Source organism: Microchirus variegatus, assembly GCF_963457635.1.
Source record: "Microchirus variegatus genome assembly, chromosome: 12".
NCBI classification, from domain to species: Eukaryota; Metazoa; Chordata; class Actinopteri; order Pleuronectiformes; family Soleidae; genus Microchirus; species Microchirus variegatus.
Window position 1 is genome coordinate 24,546,690 of NC_139813.1, and position 9,801 is coordinate 24,556,490.

The 9,801-nt window shown below is 41.4% G+C and overlaps 1 protein-coding gene across 3 annotated transcripts in view; it reads left to right on the forward strand.

The window, feature by feature from the left end:
- Positions 1-9,801, forward strand: part of LOC310934636 (exostosin-1) — a gene marked incomplete at both ends in the record, with an annotated part of 231,728 nt that overhangs the window by 174,515 nt on the left and 47,412 nt on the right. The window lies entirely within an intron of this gene.

Genomic DNA, 9,801 nt, shown 5'->3' on the forward strand with positions numbered 1-9,801 from the left:
ATCGCCCTGAACAAGGATCCGTTGAAAATATTTGCAAACCTCTTAAGGAATAATTTTAATGATATTTTGAATTTCAGGAAATTATCCTTTTCCCCTGATGCACTTTGACAGTGAGCTGACTTTAGTCTCAAAAACAAAAAGTATCTCGGAATGACTTGAAATTTACCATCATAATAGTCGGCATCGCCCTGAACAAGGATCCGTTGAAAATATTTGCAAACCTCTTAAGGAATAATTTTAATGAATTTTTAAAAGTCAGGAAATGATCCATTTGACCTGATACACTTTGACAGTGAGCTGACTTTCTTCAAAAAAACAAAAAGTATCTCGGAATGACTTGAAATTCACCATCATAACAGTCGGCATCGCCCTGAACAAGGATCCGTTGAAAATATTTGCAAACCTCTTAAGGAATAATTTTAATGAATTTTTGAAATTCAGGAAATAAGTCTGAAATTCGACTTGCATAAGAGCTGTCCCATTTGCACGTCACGATAGAAAAAAAGCAAATATCACAGTCACATGTGTTTGTTGAGCTACGTATTTATTTTTAGGATTAACTGATGCACAAGAGAGTTTTTCCAGTTTGATCCTATGACATCATGGAGCCGTATATCTCTGTTTTAATGGTAACAGTTCATATTCAGGACATGATTAGTATCGGAAACGGTATTATTAGCCAGCTAGCTCCAGAGGTTGAACAGATTTTTTTTTTGATAAAAAAAATTATAATAATTTTCAGAGTAGTGGATACGTAGTGAGGTATTACAGTACTACCAGAAGTGACAAACAGAAGGAAATTTGTTTGCTTGGCCCCAAAACATCTTATCCAACCCACTTTGCTTAACTGTGCTGTACGTAACAAACCTTCTTCACACTCTGCAGGACAAAAAAGCATAAAAAAAATTTTTTTAAATGTCATTTCAGCAGAGGCGTACATCAGTGTCCAGGTGCTGAAATGTCAACATCCTCTCAATTAGAATTGTCGTCTCTGGTGCCAAATCCCCACCCCCCATCCCCCAGGGTAATAACAAACACAGATCTGTGGCTCTAAATCAAGAACGGCTATTAATTACACCGCAGCAAACACTCCCAATTTGTGAGAAATGGTGACATCTAAGGGCGAGAGTGCAGATTGCAACTAACAGAGGACTCCAAAGGTATCAACACAATAATTAATAATTAGTTACCATGCTGAATACTGTGTTGAACTCCTTAGTCTTGATCAAAAATAATCAAACAATAAGCGAACAATTATTATTGTATATCTAATTTAATTTTTTTGAGGGAAAAAAAGGGCCAAACTCTAAATTATGACCTGTCAACATGAATCTCGTCAGCTGAGAGTGGATTCATTACAGTATCGTGGCTGTTATTTTGGTTTTATTCTGACAGCTGTGGTGTTCAGAGTCACTTACACCTCCAGCAAGAAGTATTTTTATCTGAGACAGATTGTTCTAAAAAATTAAATCGCCTTCTGTTCCCTTTAATTACAGCAGCGGGCGGAGCGTGTGATATTTACATTCTCTAATTACTCACTATGTTACCGTGCATGCACCTGCATGACCTATGCCACCACCTGGACTGTAGCGGAACACAGGGGTGTGTGTATGTGTGTGTGTGTGTGTGTGTGTGTGTGTGTGTCTCCCTCTGTGTATATTTGTTGCCTTTTCAGCTCCTTTAGAACACAGTTTCCATTTGTTTGGACATTGAGACAAAAACTCAAAAATGTATTTGAAATATTTTGCCCATATTTTGCACTTTGACAGTGAGCTGACTTTCTAAAATGAAGAAAAAAAAAGTATCTCGGAATGACTTGAAATTTACCACCATAATAGTCAGCATCGCCCTGAACAAATATCCTTTGAAAATATTTGCAAACCTCTTAAGGAATAATTTTAATGAATTTTTGAAATTTTGGAAATGATCCATTTGACCTGATGCACTTTGACAGTGAGCTGACTTTCTTCAAAAAAACAAAAACTATCTCAGAATGACTTGAAATTCACCATCATAATAGTCGACATTGCCCTGAACAAGGATCAGTTGAAAATATTTGCAAACCTCTTAAGGAATAATTTAAATGAATTTTTGAAATTCAGGAAATGATCCATTTGCCCTGATGCACTTTGACAGTGAGCTGACTTTCTTAGAAAAAAAAAAAAAGTATCTCGGAATGACTTGAAATTTACCATCATAATAGTCGACATTGCCCTGAACAAGGATCCGTTGAAAATATTTGCAAACCACTTACGGAATAATTTTAATGAATTTTTGAAAATCAGGAAATTATCCATTTCCCCTGATGCATTTTGACAGTGAGCTGGCTTTCTTCTCAAAAACAAAAAGTATCTCGGAATGACTTAAAATTTACCATCATAGTAGTCGGCATCACCCTGAACAAGAATCCGTTGAAAATATTTGCAAACCTCTTACAGAATAATTTTAATGTATTTTTGAAATTTTGGAAATGATCCATTTGACCTGAGAGACTTTGACAGTGAGCTGACTTTCTTCAAAAAAAACAAAAGTATCTCGGAATGACTTGAAATTCGACATCATAATAGTCGGCATCGCCCTGAACAAGGATCTGTTAAAAATATTTGCAAACCACTTACAGAATAATTTTAATGAATTTTTGAAATTTAGGAAATTTTTCATTTGACCTGATGCACTTTGACAGTGAGCTGACTTTCTTAAAAAAAAAAAAAAAGTATCTCGGAATGACTTGAAATTTACCATCATGGAAGTCGGCATCGCCCTGAGCAAGGATCCGTGGAAAATATTTGCAAACCACTTACGGAATAATTTTAATGAATTTTTGAGATTTTGGAAATGATCCATTTGACCTGATGCACTTTGACAGTGAGCTGACTTTCTTCAGAAAAACAAAAAGTATCTCGGAATGACTTAAAATTTACCATCATAGTAGTCGGCATCACCCTGAACAAGGATCCGTTGAAAATATTTGCAAACCTCTTACAGAATAATTTTAATGTATTTTTGAAATTTTGGAAATGATCCATTTGACCTGAGAGACTTTGACAGTGAGCTGACTTTCTTCAAAAAAAACAAAAGTATCTCGGAATGACTTGAAATTCGACATCATAATAGTCGGCATCGCCCTGAACAAGGATCCGTTAAAAATATTTGCAAACCATTTACGGAATAATTTTAATGAATTTTTGAAATTCAGGAAATGATTCATTTGACCTGATGCACTTTGACAGTGAGCTGACTTTCTTCAAAAAAACAAAAAGTATCTCGGAATTACTTGAAATTTACCATCATAGTAGTCGGCATCGCCCTGAACAAGGATCCTTTGAAAATATTTGCAAACCACTAACGGAATAATTTTAATGAATTTTTGAAATTTAGGAAATTATCCATTTGACCTGAGGGACTTTGACAGTGAGCTGACTTTCTTCAAAAAAACAAAAAGTATCTCGGAATGACTTGAAATTCACCATCATAATAGTCGACATCGCCCTGAGCAAGTATCCGTTGAAAATATTTGCAAACCTCTTAAGGAATAATTTTAATGAATTTTTGAAAATCAGGATATTATCCATTTGCCCTGATGCACTTTGACAGTGAGCTGGCTTTCTTCAAAAAAACAAAAAGTATCTCGGAACGACTTGAAATTCACCATCATAATAGTCGGCATCGCCCTGAACAAGGATCCGTTGAAAATATTTGCAAACCTCTTAACGAATAATTCTGATTAATTTTTGATCTAATTGCCCTGATACACTTTGACAGTGAGCTCTTTCTTCAAAAAACAAAAAGTACGCCAAAAAACGACCGCCCATCTGAAAGTGTTTTAATTCCATGTGTGAAGCGATTACAATGCAACATAATGCAATTAAAATACAACCTTATGGTGCGTTGTAACACACTCACACACACACACACACTGACCTGCGACTGAACTCAAGTGTTGGAGATATTCCTTCCCTCCAGTGTTGGATTGTTTCATCTCCTTCCTGAGTAGCACTTGTAGCGAGTGTATCAGCAAATAACACTGAGCCAAGAGAAGGAGGCGAGGACACTGAACCAGAGAAGTGAATAGAATTTCAAATTGTTGTTGTTTTCTCTCCTGTGGTTTCCCCAAAACGCTTCTGTGACCGTGTTTCTCTTGGTCTTTGACATTACAGATGCCAGTGTAGAATAAATGGAGCACAAACCTTTTAGCTCTGAAATAACAGAAGAAGATTTCGTTATTTTACAAAGTGACTAAAAAATCTGCTTCAAAATTGATGATTACTAAAGAATCAATGACTGTTTAATCAGTAAAACATGCTAAATAAAACAAATAACTAACATGATAATCTATAAATTGAAAATATTTGTATTTTTTTTATTTGTGTATTGTGTAATTGGTATAATATGTTTAGCCGAGTATTACTTAGTTTTCTGTTTGAAACAATTTGAACTTTTCAATTCCATTGACACATTTTTTTTTATTACTTCTATTATTACTTATTATTACTTGTTATTTGGCTCAAGGAAGAAGAATACATTTATTTATTAAGTTTTAACTTAAACTTAACGTATATTTTATTGCATGGTGGGGGAGGGGCACATCCTATCAGCTCAATAGTACATCATATTTGTAAAAAAACTAGATATACTGCAATACATATACTGTGATACATGAACAACAAAATAATATGAGCATTACTTTCAAGCCCACTATGTACATTTTGGTAAAAGTACTTGCATGTACCAAAAAATAAAGATAAAATACAAATTCTTAATGTTTATAAGGGTATTTATTGTGCAATTTAAGTAAGCATGGTTGAAAATATGATCCCACTTTTCTTTGACAACTCGTTTTATTTATTTTCTTGATATCAATGTCCTGCGCTGTTAGAATAACAACATCAGTCGCCACTCGTAACAGCGGTGGATGGCAGCAATCACGTCCTCCCTCTTCAGGACATTCTGAAATTGTGTTTTTTTTTTGTCTCCTGCTGCGCTGACACAGGAAAAGCATCCGTGATGAGTTTCTGGAAAGAAAAGTGTCATTGCACTGTCACCTAAACACATCAAGGAGACATAAAATAAACATTAAAATACCCGGAAAAAACCAGGAGTCTGTTATTTGATCGAAATGACAGCGGACGTCTACGAGGCAAGACAAGGAAGGCAGTTTTATATTGATAGCACATTTAAACTCAACGGGCTTTATATAACAAAAACATATATATATATATATATATAACAGTTAGTAACTGGAAACATTAAAACTGAACTGTCATGCAAATAAAACAGTACAGTGTAGAAAAATAAAGAGGAGGGAAAGCAAACAAAATTGTGCATTGAATAAGACCAAATAGAATTGCATTTGCGTAGGAACGATAAAGTTTGATAACACAAACTGATGTTCTGTACAGAGAGTTTTTAGCTATTGCTAATTTTCAACTATTGACCCAAGTTGGGCTTTACAACATCTTCATGATGATGGTAACTTCTTAAAATTATTAAAAAATTCTATATATATATATATATATATATATATTGTGACGGCCCAGGCCGGTCTAGGTGTTCTCCTTCTGTATTCTCCCTTCCCCCCCTGCAGTGGCTGATGGCGGGGCGGGGCCCTGATGGGAAACACCTGTGACCTGTGTCTATATTAGAGGGTTGGAGTCTGCTCGGTCTCTCTCTGCCTGCCGCCAGCGAAGCTCCGTCCGAGCCACCGTTTCCTTTTTTCGTTTGGTTTCTGTTTGGTCATGGTTATGTTGCACATTCTATTAGTTGTAAATAAATTATATCTTTAATTATCGTTCCTCCGTCCTCCCTTGGTCGTTTTTGTTGTGGTCTTGTGAGCCAGACCATAACAAATGGGGGCTCGTCCTATTGGTGTAAGTTGTTGCGTAATGTTGCTTCTGCGGAGATTGATGACTGATGTTTGCGAAGCGCTTTGTTTGATGTTCGCGCGTTGATTGCTGTGACGTCATTCTGGGGGTTCCGTGAGGGATTCCCCGTCGGAACGCTCGTAGGTGAGGATTGTACGAGAGGAATTGTTTTGGGCTAAGTATGTGGCTGTGATAGACGTGAGTGTGTTTGTGTAGGAGGATACAGGGAGAAGTTGCGTGTTGGCCTCGGTTTTCGCAATCAGTGTGGTGTCTCCCCGGCAGGATAAGCGCGTTTCCCCTTTGGGTTTCGTGGTGCCACTGTAGTGTGGGGTGAAAGTGGTTAGAGCGATTGTCTCGGGAGCACGTCCATAGTGCGGACGGGTTGCCAGCTTGCTGGTCGCTTGGTCACACTAGTGGTAGAAAGTGCGTAAGTACCCGCCATCAGTATCCCCTGAAGACTAGGGTTGAGTTTAGGTAGAAATGGATAGGCAGTTAGGGGGGGTTCATCCGCTGGGATTGAGGCCATAATCGTGTCTTCTTTTTCGTTTCCTTGGTGAGTTTGTCTTTGCACGTCTGTTATCATGGCAGGAGTAGAGGATTTTGTGAGGGCACCTTCAGAGGAATTTGTGGAGCAGTGCACAAAGGAGCAATTGCTGAAACTCGCTGAGGTTTATAAGATATATGTCTCTGATAAAAGGTTGAAAGACAATGTGAAGGCAATTGTGTTGGCGAATTTGTATGATCAGGGTGTGTTGGCGTGTGCGTCGGGGCCACCTGCGGAGGGAAAGGCTGCCGGTAGAGTCAGTGCACAGGTTGCAGATTCAAATTTAACGTTTGAGCAGCAGAAGGAGTTGCTTACGTTAAGGTTCCGGTTAGAGACAGAGAAGGAACTGGAATTGGAGCAGCTGAGGCAAAAGGCTGATTTGGAGAAGGCTGTGACCCTGGAAAAAGTAAAGCAGCAGGTTGAGTTGACTAAATTGGACTTGGAAACTCAGAGGTTGAATCTCATGAGCGACGGTAAATTTGTTGGGGGTCGAAGTGGTGACTCCGGTGATATTTTGAGTAGTTTAAGGTTAGTCCCGAAGTTTAATGAAAGAGACGTGGACACGTTTTTTGTCTTGTTTGAGCGTGTAGCCAATACGAGAGCTTGGAGCGACGCGGACAGGGTCGTGTTGTTACAGTGTGTGTTGACAGGGCGCGCACAGGAAGCATTTTCCTCGCTGCCGGCGTCTGACAGCGGTGACTACTCAAAGGTTAAAGCTGCGGTTTTGCAAAGTTATGAGCTCGTTCCGGAGGCGTATAGACAGCGGTTTCGGAGCTGGAGAAAAGGGGACAAGTCTCATTTGGAGTTCGCACGTGTGTTGGGAACGCATTTTCACCGCTGGTGTGCAGCTGCCGGTGTAACAGATTTTGGTGGGCTGGGTGACCTGATTGTGCTTGAGCAGTTTAAAAACTCAGTGTCTGAGAGGTTGGCAATATACATCAGTGAAAAGAAAGTGAGTACGGCGGCGGAGGCGGCCGCGCTTGCTGATGATTACTTGTTGACACATAAGAGAGGCAGAGGAGATTTCCCTGTCTGTGCTGATGGTCCAGTGGGGGGGGTGTCCTCCTGGGACAGGCCTCGAGCTGGGTTTTCACCGGCTAGGAGGAATGATCGGGGTCATAACAGTTGGCTGCCAGGTCGGGGCCGCGAGAATGAGGATTTTTGTCATTTCTGTCACGAAAAAGGACACTGGAAAAATGAGTGCCCTGTGCGTAAAACGCGCACTAAGTTTGGTGGCGGATTTGTGAAGCCAGCTGCCATGGCTGCGCCCGTTTCTGGTGCTGTGAGGCAGTGTGGAGATGTTCCGTCGTCAATTCAGTTGAATCCTGATTTGAAATCATTTTTGCCGTTTGTTTCAAAAGGTTACGTGTCTCTGGTGGGCAGCCAGGACAAAGTCCCGGTGATAATGTTGCGGGATACGGCGGCATTTGATTCGTTCATTGTGGGGTCTGCTCTGCCGTTTTCCGAGGAGTCGGATACGGGTTCTTTTGTTCCCATAAGAGGCATGGGGATGTCAGTTTTTCGTGTGCCATTACACAAACTGGTCCTACAGTCTGATCTGTTCAGTGGAGTAGTGAACATGGGTGTGCGTCCTGCTCTGCCTGTAGAAGGGATCCATGTCATTTTGGGGAACGATGTTGCAGGGGGCCGTGTCTGGCCGGATCAGCCGGCTCGTCCGCTGGTTGTCCCGGTACCGCTTGGTACTCGGGGGCCAGATGAAAACGAGAAGAGGTTCCCGGAGGTGTTTAAGGCATGCGCTGTGACCCGCGCAATGATGAGAGCTTGTCCGGACGCCGGTGGCGCGGATCAGGCTGACCAAAAACTCATTGTTGCTGAATCATTGTTGTCACGTGTGTCTAACTCTCCATTTTCTATATCTCGCAGTGAATTGGTGAAGGAACAGAAGGCCGACTCCACATTGGCAGAGCTGTTTGAGTCGGTGCGTCCTGTGGGTGAGGTAAAGGACCTGGCACAGGGTTATTTTGTGGAGAAAGGAGTGTTGCTGAGGAAGTGGGTGCCGCACGGAGAGGGTTTCATGGGGGAACCAGTGTATCAGGTTGTGGTACCGTCGAAATTCCGTGATGTGGTTCTCAGTGTTGCGCATGATGAGTCTGGTCATATGGGCGTAGCAAAAACTTATGACCGGATCTTGCGTCATTTTTTCTGGCCACGGGTTAAGAAAAGTGTTTCAGCATACATAAAAACGTGTCACACCTGTCAAATGACAGGGAAACCAAACCAGGTAATTAAAGTGGCTCCGTTGTGTCCCATTCCTGCAGTATGTGAACCTTTTGAACATCTGATAATTGATTGTGTTGGTCCTCTTCCCCCTTCTAAGTCTGGTTCAGTGTATTTGTTGACGGTGATGTGCCAAAGTACCAGGTACCCTGCTGCGTATCCGTTGCGCACGCTGTCAGCCAAGGCGGTGGTGCGTGCACTCAGCCAGTTCATCTCTATATTTGGTATTCCAAGGATCATTCAAAGTGACCAGGGGTCAAACTTTTCCTCACACCTGTTTGCTCAAGTGTTGAAACAGCTACACGTCACGCACAACCAGTCCTCAGCATATCACGCACAGAGCCAGGGAGCACTGGAGCGGTTCCATCAAACATTAAAATCTTTGTTGCGGGCTTATTGTGTGCAGTTGAATGCTGATTGGGAGGAAGGTTTGCCGTGGTTGTTGCTTACAGCAAGGGAGGTTACACAAGAGAGTACGGGGTTCAGTCCAAATGAGTTGGTTTTTGGTCACACGGTGAGAGGTCCACTGGCTGCGCTGAAGAGTGGCTGGGAGGAGGCAGAACCTCCGCAGAATCTCATTGATTATGTGAATGGGTTCAAACATCGTCTTTATGCCGCTACTGAATTGGCAAAAGAAAAATTGGCCTCAGCCCAAAAGAAAATGAAGCGCATTTATGACCGGCGAGCTGAGTGTCGCAATTTTTCTGAAGGTGACCAGGTTGTGGCGCTGTTGCCTTTGGTGACGTCACCGTTTCAAGCAAAGTTTATGGGTCCGTATACAGTGGTCAAGCAGCTGTCGGAACAGAACTACTTGATTTCCACGCCTGATCGTCGAAAAAAGAATCAACTTTGTCATGTAAATTTGTTGAAGCCGTACCATGTTCAGGAGAGTCCGTCACAGGGTGAGTCAGCTGATGTTGTGCCAGATGTTGGTGCACATCCAGTTTGTGTTGGTAACACACTGAATGTTTCTGGTGACAGATTTTGTGAGGATGGTTTACCTCAGCTTGACTCTGCGGTGATGTCTGGTCGGTTGGAAAATTCCCAGATGTTGGCAAACTTGGATCTCGTTGTGGGGCATCGGTCGGAGGCGCAGCGCACAGAGTTGGTTGGCCTCATTCAAAAATTTCCTTGTCTGTTTGGGGACACTCCGTCCTG